At 35.1% G+C, this 14,575-nt stretch overlaps 1 pseudogene; it reads right to left on the reverse strand.

Moving 5' to 3' along the window:
* Window positions 1-5,186: 5,186 nt before the first annotated feature.
* Window positions 5,187-8,054, reverse strand: LOC125861297 (uncharacterized; annotated as a pseudogene).
* Between the last annotated feature and the right edge of the window lie 6,521 nt (window positions 8,055-14,575).

Genomic DNA, 14,575 nt, shown 5'->3' on the forward strand with positions numbered 1-14,575 from the left:
CCCTGGACGTGGCTGGCACTAGATAACCATTGTTGGTCCCAAGCGAACCCTCATCCTGGCTAACTACAAGCGGAAGACTAACTCAAGCATACATAAGCTTAGAACTAAATAAAATTCAATAAACTCAAATACTCAATCTTTAAAATAATCTAAACAATACTCAATAGATAAACTCAGAGTTTGTAAAAATAACTCAAAGAAGATACATACTGAAAACTACTCAACTTTGTCTATTTATGAAACGTTACTATTACAGAAGGATATCGAAACAAGACCCACAACATCTCAAAACTACTAACTGTAAGATAAAGGTGAAGTCCTCCGGAATATAAGAAGGCTCACCAAAGCTGACTGGAACTGCAAGTGGTATCAACGAAACTTCTGTTGATGACCCTGAATACCTGTATCTGCATCATAAAAGATGCAGGCCAAATGACGTCAGCATATGAAATGTACGAGCATGTAAGGAGAATTCTAAAGCATAAATATAAGCTTGAACTGATGAAAAAGAAACATACTTACCTCTTCTCAACTCACTCAACTCAACTTAACTCAAAGAAACATCAACTCAACTCAGAGAAATAGGGCTCAACTCAATAATAAGATACTCAATCCTGTGAAACATAGCTCAACTCAACTCAGAGAAATAGGGCTCAACTCAATAATAAGATACTCAACTCTGTGAAACATAGCTCAACTTAACTCAGAGAAATAGGGCTCAACTCAATAATAAGATACTCAACTCTGTGAAACATAGTTCAACTCAACTCAGAGAAATGGGGCTTAACTCAACAATAAGATACTCAACTCTGGATACTCAAGGATAAAGCAACAATAAAAGATGCAATATATGGAAAGCTGTAAAACTATAGATAGCAACTCAATTGTATGTAAAAATACAATAATAACTCTTATTTGAGAGATTCTCTAATCGACAACCATCACTATGAGCTATGTGATGATACAACGTCTTGCCCATGCTGTGAGAACTGTCTTATACCTTGTCGGGGTATAGAACTCCTCAACTAAGTGGATCCACTAGTCTATTCTTAAAAGAAATAAGGAATCATCTAAAAAGTATGACATAACATAGCTCATATGTTTTTTAAAAAACATTAATTTTTCCATCCTCAACTTTGAGATTATTACTCAAAAGGTTTCTCTTAAAAGAGATAGTACTCAAAACTCCTCATGAACTCTTTTGAAAATCGGTGTTTCCTTTCATCTTAAATGCAAAAACATTTACTCTTGGGAATACTTAGTTCCCATAAATCATTTTTTTAAAAATGAACTCAACCCTACTCATCCTCATACTCATTTACTCAAGCCTTTAAACAAATTTTAAATAATTGTAAAGGACTTATCAAAATAGGGTTCATGCCGAATTATGGACGTGAACGACTCAATTAAAGGTTTTCAATAACCATACATAGAACTCAATACTCGGAATTCAACAACTCCAGAACTCAAGGACTCAATGATACTACTCATCTTAAGAATGCTTGATTCAGAGGGTTCATGCGGAATTATGGGCATGAACAACTCAACTCAAGGACCTTCATTGGTAACATGTAGTAGTCTCATGATTAGGAATATAAACTCAAAAGGATTAGGAACTCAATACTCAAGACTTAGAACTTGAAGATACTACTCCTCTCAAAGATACTCAAATTATGAAGTTCATGCGGAATTTATGGGCATGAAAGACTTGACTCAATAATCTCAATGACAATATAGACTCATGAATACATTGTCATCATTCTCCTACTCACTTACTCGAGTCTTGAAACAAGTTATTAGTAATTGTATAAGACTCCTCAAAAAGACTCAAAGGGACTTTCTCAAAATACTCAAAAAGAGCTCTCAAGACTTGATCTTTACTCTACCTTGAATTTAAATTATGAATTCAAGGTTTTGATTCATGAATGATTTCTCGATATATAGAAGTAGTTTAGGGTAGTTAGAAATAAAGGGGAGTAAAGGTACCCTATAAAAGAACTGAGACGGGCCAAACGACTTAGTGGCGCAGGGCGCCAGCCCCTGAACTACAGACCACCTCTGCTGGCATATTGGTGGGGCGGCGTGCCTGCCCCTGCCAAGATTTTCCATGATGAATTTCTTTCTCATTTTCTAACCCTAGTTTACCTAAAATTGAATGGTTTTTTCCCCACTCACTTAGATTCGAATACCCAACATAAGTATATGATAATATACTCAAAACAACCCTTAAATCACTAACATTCATCTCAAGAATTCATCAAAACCTCAACAATCAAGATTACAAATGGAATTTCAAGAAAACTCATCAAGAACTCAAATCATTCAACCTCAAGAATGAAATTGCATTAAAATAGCATGATTGGCATGTGGGTGAACAAACCTAACACTATGAGAACTCACATACCTCTTAGGGATCAAAACCTTGGCGAAACAACCCTCGATCCGCAAGAAATTTTGATAAACGCCTTGAACCTTCCCTCTTTTCTCATTTTTTTCTTCTTGAACTCTCTTCTAAAACCCTAAGCGTAAATTAGGATTGTAAAACTGAACCAAATCAGTTTAGACCCCTAAAACCTTTCTAAAAATGTTTTAATATGATGGGTAAGGAAAAGACCAAAATACCCCTCACATTTTTGGGTAACTTTCCTTAACTGGACATGCATACTTCAAATGGGCATATCTCCCTCATACGAGCTCAAAATTTAGCAAAGTCGGTGGCGTTTGAAAGAAGACTCAGAGATCTTTTATTTGATATCGTATGGGTCTCCTAACTCATCCTATGCTAAAAGTTATGGTCGTTTTAAGTTGACCCAAAACTTAGAAGAACTTAGGAATGACTTGAATAAACTTTCTTTAGCTCTTTTTAGAACTCAAGGTGCTACATCTAGTGACCTTAACACTTAAGAAAATTTGAATTCCTTTGTAAAATCCTACTCACAACGAAGAATGGTTTGAGTCTTAGCTCAAGAATTTTCCTTGAATGACGACTAGACTGTGTATGGAAGGGAGTTACTCTTACTATCTTTCTGACTCATGCACTTGCCTACTAATACATGCTAAACTGATTCATACCAAGAGTTGGGACTTCTTATAGCACCTAAGTCAAGAACGATGTTGTTATGAACATAGTCACTCCCTTTCTGAAGTTACCTTATCTGGAACAAAGGAAGTCTAGGCATGAAGTAAGACTAGGAATGCCATGCCTCATTGGCTGCAACTCATAGCTCCTACAAGGGTATATGACTCCTCTTACCAAGGTCTGCGCTCTTACTATATTCAAGCTTAACCCAAATCCTAAGGTTCGGGTTCTATACCTATCTATAGGGAATCTTATCCTCCTTTTCCTCCTCATTTATAACCTTAGATGGAATCATCACCCCCACCATTATCATGACGAGAACATTAATCTTCTACTTCTAACATCACTCCACTACTAAAAGGACCTCTGAAAGATATCTCTCATACTCTTTTGAACTCATTACTATCTTATTCTCAACACTTGACTTAATTTCTCATCTTATCATCTCCCCCTAATTGGATCTAAAGCTGATACTTGAAAGCTATGGACTTATTCCATTATCTCCAAACTAGTTTACATCCCCTTTACTCTAATACTCGGGAAAAGTTTACCTCATGACTACCAAACTCTCCATAAGCAAGTGCCAAAACCTCTTTCTAAGATGCTTTTGTTAACCTCAATTGGGACCTCATCTGACCACATACCACCTCGGGTATACCTTGTACTGCTCTACCTTCATTCCTCTCCTCTATGGGTCATAATACCACATTTTAATTGCAATGTACCACTTTGATATCTTCATCTATTTCAGGTCAAACCTACTAGATCAGATCTCAAAACTAACACTATTACCCTCATATTACCAATTTTTAATCACGACACTCATCTTAAATTCATGCTTAGTGTCTAGTACTAAACACAGATATCAATATGATTGCTTACACCTTATACTACTTGCTACTACCAGAAAAGTCAAGAACCACTCCCCAACTAAGATATCATGACAAGTAGGAAATCTTTATCTCTCAGTCTACATACTTACAGATTACCTTCACCTTCCATTTCACAACTTAAGTGCTATTTACTCACTTACTGCGCATTACCTCTCAAACAATTCTATCATCTCCTGAATACTATGGGGTTCCCCCTTCAAAATTCATAAGCCTAGCTTGGGTTTATAACCTCATGAATGCTCTGCTCTCTAATCCACACATATATATAATCTCCTCCAACACGATGGCACATCTACATCAACTCTATTCTGGTTACAAAGATACTCTATTTCATCCTGACTAACAACTCTTCCTCTTGACTTAAGGGCACTCTTCACTAATACTGCTCAAAATCTCGTAATTCATACTATCTTTTAGGGTGAAAATACTACCCAAGCTCTAAACATACTTCTCATAAAGATTTCAGCTGAAACACGACTTAGAGAAAAGAGTACAGTTCGCTTTTAACTCAAATGCACGATTCACATGAATATGAGTGTATTTTATCGAACTCAACACTTAACTCACTCACAGGCTTCTCTCAAGCCCCTCTGTAGTCTCATGACTTTCTCAAGAATTTTGCTGAGAGTAACTCATCGATAAGTAATTGACTTTGCTTTTCAACTACGTTGAGTATGAGAGTAGTCGAATGAATGTGAGAAACACACAAGTTTGAATAAGTTCCTTATGAAACAACTCTATTGCATGATTTAGAGTATGAAAGAAGGGAAAGTTTTCTTAAATGTCTATAGTCCCTTATTTATAAAATTGGGGACCTCACAACCATAAATAAGATCCTAATTGACATGGCTTCATAGACACCCTATGACACTTGAACTCTGTGCTCTGATACCAAGTTTTTCACGGCCCGAGTCTACACCCTAGACGTGACCGACACTCGAGAACCATTGTTGGTCCCCAAGAGAACCCTCATCCTAGCTGACTACAAGCGAAAGACTAACTCAAGCATACATAAGCTTAGAACTGAATAAAATTAAATAAACTCAATTACTCAATCTTTAAAATAATCTAAACAATACTCAATAGATAAACTCAAAGTTTGTAAAAACAACTCAAAGAAGATACATACTAAAAACTACTCAACTTTATCTATCTATGGAGCCTCTACTATTACAGAAGGATATCGGGACAAAACTCATAACATCTCAAAACTACTAACTGTAAGATAAAGGTGAATTCCTCCGAAATATAAAAAGGCTCACTAAAGCTGACTGGAACTGCAAGTGGTATCAACGAAGCTTCTGTTGATGACCCTAAATACCTGTATCTGCATCATAAAAGATACAGGCCAAATGGCGTCAGTACATGGAATGTACGAACATGTAAGGGGAATTCTAAAGCATAAACATAAGCTTGAACTGATGGAAAAGAAACATATTTACCTATTCTCAACTCAACTCAAAGAAACATAGTTCAACTAAGAGAAATAGTGCTCAACTCGATAATAAGATACTCAACTCTGTGAAACATAGTTTAACTCAACTCAGAGAAATTAAGCTCAACTCAATAATAAGACAGGCAACTCTGTGGAACATAGCTCAACTCAACTCAGAGAAATAAGGCTCAACTCAATAATAAGATACTCAACTCAGAGAAATAGGGTTCAACTCAATAATACGCAACTCAACTCTGTGAAATATAGTTCAACTCAACTCAGAGAAATAGGGCTCAACTTAGCAATAAGATACTCAACTTTGGATACTCAAAGATAAAGCAACAATATAAGATGTAATATATGGAAAGCTGTAAAAAAATAGATATCAACTCAATTGTATGTAAAAATACAATAATAACTCATTTGTATGTAAAAATACAATAATAACTCATTTGTATGTAAAATACAATAATAACTCTTATTTGTATGTAAAAATACAATAACAACTCTTATTTAAGAGATTCTATAACCGACAACCATCACTATGTGCTATATGATGATACAACGAACCTTTTCATCAAAAAAAGGATTTCAGTCAGTGATGGAGTTGTTGGATGTAAGACAAAAATTTGGGAACTCAAGTAACTCAACGAAGAGCATTTCCCTCAATAGAGGGAACTCAATGCCCTCAACATTGTCACTGCAAAAGTGAGTCAGGCATTTCAGATGTTCAAGCTTCAACTCATATAAATTAGGGAACTTGATTACTTCATGTGAGATTTTCAATAAATGTGTCACTAAATCACATCTAGAAAGGCTGAGATATTTCACGTTCTGAAGTTTATTCAGCTGCAACTCAGTCAACACATTATAGAGCCCTTTTTAGTTGAATATACGACTTTGCTCTCTTTCAACAGGTGGCAGATCCAATCAGCCAATAGGGTGGTCTCTGTGTCCTCTAAAGCAATATTCTTTCCGTTATCACCCATGCTTGAAACACCCATGTCAACATCACCCATTTTAAAAGTGTACCGTGTCAACTTGGAGCAAAGCCCAAAGTTACTATAAATCACATCTCTGGAACATTCACTTAATGTCAATGCAGTCAATCTTGATAAGGATTCCAGCTCCCTTAAGGTGGAGTAACTACAATGTTTTATTCCCACTATATGTTGTTCCTCCAATTGAACTAGTCTTGATAAGACCTCTGATGAAATTCTTTTAAGTGATTTTTACTTATTCCGCAACTCTAACATAATTAGATTGGTCAATTTTCCTATCTCCACCGACAACTCCTCTAACTCACAATCTCTTATGTTGAGAATTTCTAAAGTGACAAGTTTCCCAATAATGGGTTTGTCATCCAACATTATATGACTTAGACATAACATCCTCAGACTTGACAACCTCTTAATGAATGTTGGAAAAGGCAGAATGGATGGTGGAAAACACAAAAAGGAGCACTTATATCCGCTCAGGCTTAACACATTAAGTTCACCCATTCCATAAAAATAATCATCCTGTAATTTGAATCGATCTTTAGAATAGACTTTCAACATTAGAAGCTTCAGTTTTGGGTAAACTATTAGGCTAGGAAGCTCAACAAATTTATTTGTAACAATTGACATGTGACTGTATTGCTGCTTGTAAAAATTCTTTTCTTGGGAACTCTTCTAAGTTCACATCATGACTTACCATAAAGCAAATTACGGTTATGGAAGAGGAAGCTATTTCCCCTAAACAAATTGATTGATCTTTCCAAGGGAGTGGATGACAGTTCAACTGAATCTGATGACATTGTGTTGGCTGTCAACAAGAAAAGAAAAGAAACAGTTGGGCAAAAGAGTATGAAACCCAAGGGGACCAAACCAAGAGCAGAGGCAAAATAAAAAGGGTCCCTATGGGAAGAGGAACGTAGTGGAGTCTGATGAACCAAGTCCAAAATGGGTAGAGGGACCAGGTTCACCTATCAAGAGAATGAGAGTTGACATGACATTATCAAGACCTAAAAGGATCAACATTCTGAAAACTCAAAAGGTACTGAATGGAAGGGTGTTTGACCCTGAGATCCTAAAAAAATAAGAATGAGGAATTTGTTTAGCTGTGTGGCACTAAATGAATGGGAACATTTGTTTGATTGGCTTGTTCCATCTTCGCATGAAGTTGAGGTGTGTGAATTCTATTACAATATGGAATTTCGGGAAGATAGTATCACAAAGACCAAAGTTTGTGATGTGTACATTCATTTGACTAAAGAAAGCTTGGCTGTCATTTTGGAGGTTCCCAGGGAAAGGATCAAGTCGATTGAAAAGTGTTGCGGAAGCCGAATATATAAAGAGTGATGAAATCACAACTGCTATATCTAAAGGTAGCTAACAAATAGTAAATGAGACAACAATAAAAAGAACACCACAAAGTTTCTATCTTGACTTTTGTACCAATGAAGAATTATCTTCCTAACTACGAAATCTTCACATTAATTCATCTTGAATCTTGTCAAATTTAACAAATCTCCACCTTGGCAAAATTCTCCATTTTCAACTTTCTCTCATCTACATTTTTTTGATTGTGTCTTCAACCTCAATCTTCAATGTTCAACAATGTTGATCAAGTTCAAACAATGTTGAAACTTGACCGCAGTCACCATTTTTGTCAGCATATCGGCAGGATTATCCGTAGTATGGATTTTCTTCACAATGACTCCGCCTTCTTCGATGATGTCTCGTAAGAAATGATATCAGCTGTCAATATGCTTGTCCTTGCATGATAAACTTGGTTCTTCGTGAATTGAATAACACTTTGACTATCACAAAATATTGTGATTCCTTCTTGTCTAATACCAAGCTCTTTAAGCAATCCTTGAAGCCAAATTGCCTCCTTCACAGCCTCTGTAATTGCCATGTACTCTGCCTCAGTGGTAGACAAGGTAATTGTCGACTGTAAAGTAGACTTCCAACTAACTGGTGCGTTTGCAATAGTGAAAACATAACCAGTAGTTGATCTTCGTTTGTCCAAATCACCTGCATAATCTGAGTCACAATATTCAACAAGATATTGACTATCTTTCTGCTCAATAATCAAACCAACATCTACATTATTATGAATATACCGTACAATCCATTTTATAGCCTGCCAATGATCCTTTCCTAGATTATGCATGTACCTGCTCACAATTCTAACGGCGTGTGAAATATATTGCCTTGTGCAAACCATTGCATACATCAAGCCACCAACAACATTCGCATATGGTACTCTTGACATATATTCTCATGCAACTTCATTCTATGGTGAAAGAGTATCACTAAGCTTAAATGGGGAGCAAGTGGAGTGCTAACTGATTTCGTTTTCTCATTCATACCAAATCAGTTTAGTACCCTATTCAAGTACTTTCTGAGATAAATAGAGTTTATTTGAATGTCTATCTCTTTTTATCTCCATGCCAAGAATCTTCTTTGCCTCACCCAAATCCTTCATCTCAAACTTCTTTCTTAGTTGAATCTTTAGATTCTCAATTTCCTCTTGACTTTTAGAAGCTATCAACATATCATCAACATATAGGAGAAGATATATGAAGGAATCGTCTTCAAGCTTCTGCAAATACACACAATGATCATATTTGCTTCTTATGTACCTTTGCTGCAACATAAACTTGTCAAATTATTTGTACCAGTGTCTAGAAGATTATTTCAATTCATACAACGATTTGTCAAGTTTGCACACCATATTTTATTTTCCATCAACTTTGAATCCTTCTGGCTGAGTCATGTAGATTTCCTCTTCCAAGTCTCCATGTAAAAATGCAGTTTTTACATCCAACTGAACTAGTTCCAAATTCAACTGTGCTACCAAAGCCAACAAAACTCTAATGGAGGAATGTTTCACAACTGGAGAAAATACCTCATTATAATCAATTCCCTCCTTTTCAGTGTATCCTTTGGCCACCAATCTTGCTTTGTAGCGAACATCTTCTTAGTTAGGAAATCCTTCTTTCTTTGCAAATACCCATTTGCACCCAATTACTTTCTTGCCCTCCGGGAGATTGACCAATTTCCATGTATGATTTTGGTGAAGGGACTGCATTTCTTCATTCAAGGCAATCCTCCACTTATCTTCTTCTGAACTTTGGACAACATCTTTATAAGTGGTAAGAATGTCATCAGCTGTAGTTGAGTTTGCACAAGCCACCATATCTATGAGTCGAGCAGATTTTCTTATTGTATTTTTTGGGTTGCTGGATGCTATTGATTCAAGTTGTGGTTGAGGTTCTTGAGATCGAACCTCCCATTCGACTGGCTCTTCTTCTAGAGGAAAATCTTTTGTTGTTTCCTCGTTTGATCCCAATGTTGGGAAAATTATTTTTCCCTCAAACTCCACCTGCTTTGAAGCACCATCAGTTTGTTTGACATTTTCAACTGTTACCTTATTTGTCAAGGCAGATTCATCAAAGGTAACATCTCTCCTGAAAATATTTTTTCTTGTCTATCGACACCATAAATGATATCCTTTAACTATAGAAGTAATCCTCATAAATAAAGCTTTCTTTGCTCTTGGGTCCAATTTTGACTATCTTACATGATAATATGCAATTGAGTCAAATATATACAAAGAACCATAATCTTCAGCAGGTTTTCCATACCATTTTTCTAATGGTGTCTTCCCACCTATAGCAGCAGATGGTAGACGATTAATGAGGTGGCATGCATATGTTATTGCCTCAGCCCAAAATTCTTTGCCCAAGCCATCATTCGACAACATACACCAAATCTTCTCTAGCAAGGTTCAGTTTATACGTTCTGCCACTCCATTCTGTTGTGGTGTATTTCTGACGGTGAAATGTCTGATGATGCCATTTTCTTCACAATTTTTTTTTGAAAAAGATCATTTTTGTATTCTCCACCATTGTCTGTGTGAATACACTTGATCTTTCTTCCAGTTTGAGTCTCTATCATCGCCTTCCATTTGAGAAAAATTCCCAACACTTCATTTTTAGTTTCATCGTATACACCCACAGTCTTTGGGAAAAGTCATCAACAAAAGTTACAAAATAGTGTTTCCCACCTAATGAAAGTGTTTTTGAAGCACCCCAAATATCTGAATGAACATAATCCAAAATACCTTTAGTATTATGGATAGCTGTTCCAAATTTAACCTTTTTTTGCTTTCGCTTGACACAATGCTCACAAAACTCCAAGTTGCAAGTTTTTACTTCTTTTAGCAATCCTTGATCTGATAAAGTTTTCAAGGATTTTCCTCTAGCATGTCCCAAGCGCATATGCCACAGCCTGGTCATTTCTGCCTCCTTTTCGTCATTGGATGTTGTTGCTACTATCCCAATAATTGTACTACCTTGATAGTGGTACATGTTTTTATTTCTTCGAATTGCCTTCATTACCACCAGTGCACTATAGCATATTCTCATTACCCCATTATCTGCAATGACTTTGAATCCCTTTGATTTTAGGGCTCCAACAGAAATGAGATTTTTCTTCAAATCTAGTACATATCGAACATCTGTTAATGTTCTGATCAATCCATCATGATTCCTTAATCGAATTGAACCAACACCATATGCGGTAAGAGGATTATTGTTTGCAGTGTGAATAACTCCACATTCTCCTTCTTGTAAATCAATAAACCAGTCTCGATTAGGACACACATGATAGCTACAAGCTGAGTCCATCAACCATACATCAGATGATTTGGATGGATCTGTTGTAACTAGTGAGTAATCACAATTAACCACATTTGAATCCATGACAGCCTTCCCATTATTTGGTTTGGCCTTGCCTTTCAACTATGGGCAATCTTTCTTCTAGTGCCATTTTTCTCGGCAAAAGGCACATTCATCTTTGCTGAGTTTGGATCTTGACTTGGATCTCCCGTTCTTCATTCTCATATGATTTTGAAAACGACCTCTCACAATCAGAGCTTCTGCTTCTCCACCTTTTTGTTTTTCTCTCTTTCTTTGTTCATAACTATGTAAGGCAGAACAAAATTCTTTGAGAGTTACTTCATCACTCCCATGCAGCACAGTAGTTTCAAGGTGCTCGAATTCATTGGGAAGTGAACTTAACAACATTAAGGCCATATTTCCATCCGTAAAAGTCACGTCCATATTCCGCAAATCTGTCGCCAACTTATTAAAGCTGGTGATATGATCATTCATTGTGCTACCAGGAATATAAGTGAAGCGTAACAGTCTTCTTTTCATGTAAAGTTTATTTTGATTGTTTTTCTTCAAGAATTTCTCCTCCAATGAATTCCATAATTTATTTACAGATGTTTCCTTTGTGTATGGATACTTTTGTTCTCTTGCAAGGTAAGATCAAATGGTATCGCAAGATAATCTTCCAATCTTCTTCTCCTACACTATCTGATTTCTTTTCTTCTATGGCAATATCTATCCCTTGCTGAAAAAGTACATCAAGGACCTAGCCTTGCCACATTCCGAAATGTCCTGACCGTAAAAAAATTCAACTGCAAATTTCGCATTTGACACAATTCTTGTCATAAGCGAGGATGCCAATGATGACGTATTATTGACATTCAAAGTGGACTCATCAACTTTCTTGTCTCCCATTTTACTATAAATACTATTTACTGGCTAACAATGCAAGGACCAAAGTAAATCTTTTTTTGATGTGGAAGATCAGACTGTGCTGCAATCACAGAGCATACTCAGATAATTCCTTGGATCTGATACCAATTGTTGCGGAAGCCGAATATATAGAGAGTGATGAAATCACAACTGCTATATCTAAAGGTAGCTAATAGATAGTAAATGAGACAAAAATATAAAGAACACCAAAAATTTACGAGGTTCAGCAAAATTTTATTTTCTTTTGCCTACTCCCCGGACACAACCAACCAATATTTATTTCACTATTTCACTCCAAAAGAGTACAAGTGAAATACTACAAGAGAGCAAGAAGAACAAATGCCTTTGAAGATGAGAAATCAAGTGCGAGGTGTGTTACAAATGAATTAGGAGCTACCTATTTATAGGAGTGAATTCTTCCTATTGATGTCATCCATGACATCACAATGTGTCAAACTGTCAAGATTTACCTTGTGAAACCATTTTATGGTTTACCTAAATTTCACCTACAAAGTTGCTATCTTGACTTTTATACCAATGAAGAATTATCTTTCTAACTACCAAATCTTCACATTAATTCATCTTGAATCTTTGTCAAATTTAACAAAAAGGTCTTACCTTCTCAATTATTTGTTAATGGAGCAGGAAAAATGGATGGACTGAAATGTGATGGAATTTCAAAGAAGTACCTCAAGGGTGCGTATCAACTATACTTTGAGTTTGCGAACAAGGTTGTACTATCCCAGACACACTACTAAAAAAACAGTGAATACTGACCTAAAAATTTTTGACCTCAAATGGAGGTCGGTAATTTCTGACCTCCGGAGGTCGGTATTTACAAGTAGTCGGTTTTTATGCAAAATAAAGCGGGAAAACCAAATTCCGACCTCTGGAGGTCGGAATTTTTCCCGGAAAAAATGAAAAACCGACCTCTTGATGTCGGTATTAAACAAATAAATAAATAACAATATTTTATTTTTTCTCAATTAAATAATACCGACTTCCGTATGTCGATAAAATTAAATAGTATGAAAAATAAAAGAATATAAAATACCGACCTCATGAGGTCAGTATTTAATACCGACATCAAGAGGTCGGTTTTTATTATAATATCGACTTCCGAATGTCGGTAAAATTAAATAGTATGTAATTAAAATACCGACCTCATGAGGTCAGTATTTTTATTTCATCTATTAAAGCGACATCCGGAGGTCGGTTTGTAAGAAAATAAAAGCGAAAAACCGACCTCTTGATGTTGGTATTATTTTTTTGATTTGATTTATAATACCGACATCAAGAGGTCGGTTTTTATTTCTAGGAAAAATTCCGACCTCCTGAGGTCGGAATTTTTTTCAATTATGTGTAAAATTATAATACTGACTTCCGAATGTCAGTAAATTAAATAGTATGTAATTAAAATACCGACCTCATGAGGTCGGTATTTTATTACTTTTAAAAGCGACATCCGGAGGTCGGTTTGTAAGATGCAAAATAAAAGCGGGAAAACCAAATTCCGACCTCAGGAGGTCGGAATTTTTCCCATAAAATAAATTACAATAAAAACCGACCTCTTGATATCGGTATTATAAAAAAAAATTATAATACTGACTTCCGGAAGTCGATAAAATTAAATAGTATGTAATAAATTAATATTTTCTAATGTGATACCGACCTCATGACGTCGGTATTTTTTATTAAATCTAATTACTTTTAATAAAAGCGACATCCGGAGGTCGGTTTGTTTAAAATATTCCTATTAATAATCATAATATTGCTATTGTGCATAGTACTAAAATTTCATTTTACACCTACAATTAATTGTTCAAAAAGTGTAACAATTTTGTATACTTTTATAAATAAAAAGTTAGAATTCATGGAATAAATAAAAAAATATCTATAATCCATATTTAGAGTGTGAAACTACGTTGATATGAATTAGGAGATAATTATATATACTTGTATTTCTAGAGTAATGTACAAATTCTATCCGTCCGTCGTCTAATCATGAACTTAATATCTTATGTCATGATGTAGAGGTGAAGAGCTAACATATAATCCATTCGAGTATGAAGTGCGAGATAGTATTATTATATACGTTCGATCTAATTGAATGGATGTTAAGTGTAGTGATCACCTCCTAATTATGATGACATGTAAACGATACTTTATCGGAGTATGAAATACGCTGATTAACTATATACTCCTCGAGTAGTTTAACAAATCAAGTCTTATATACTAGTGGTTTAGATATGAAATACATTATCAATTAAAGAAATACCGATGATCAATTCAAGGAGATTTATATATTAAATTTGATATTGATAAACTTTTGTTGATCAATAAAATTAAATTTATATAATTAGGAGTTATATAATTTAAATTTATAAAATTAACTTGACCGATAAATTAAATTTATTAAATTAAACCTTTGTTGATGTGTAGTTAAATATTATATATATATATATATAAAGTTTTGTTGATCAATAAAATTAAATTTATATAATTAGGAGTTATATAATTTAAATTTATAAAATTAACTTGATCGATAAATTAAATTTATTAAATTAAAC

Source organism: Solanum stenotomum, chromosome 4 (assembly GCF_019186545.1).
Source record: "Solanum stenotomum isolate F172 chromosome 4, ASM1918654v1, whole genome shotgun sequence".
NCBI classification, from domain to species: Eukaryota; Viridiplantae; Streptophyta; class Magnoliopsida; order Solanales; family Solanaceae; genus Solanum; species Solanum stenotomum.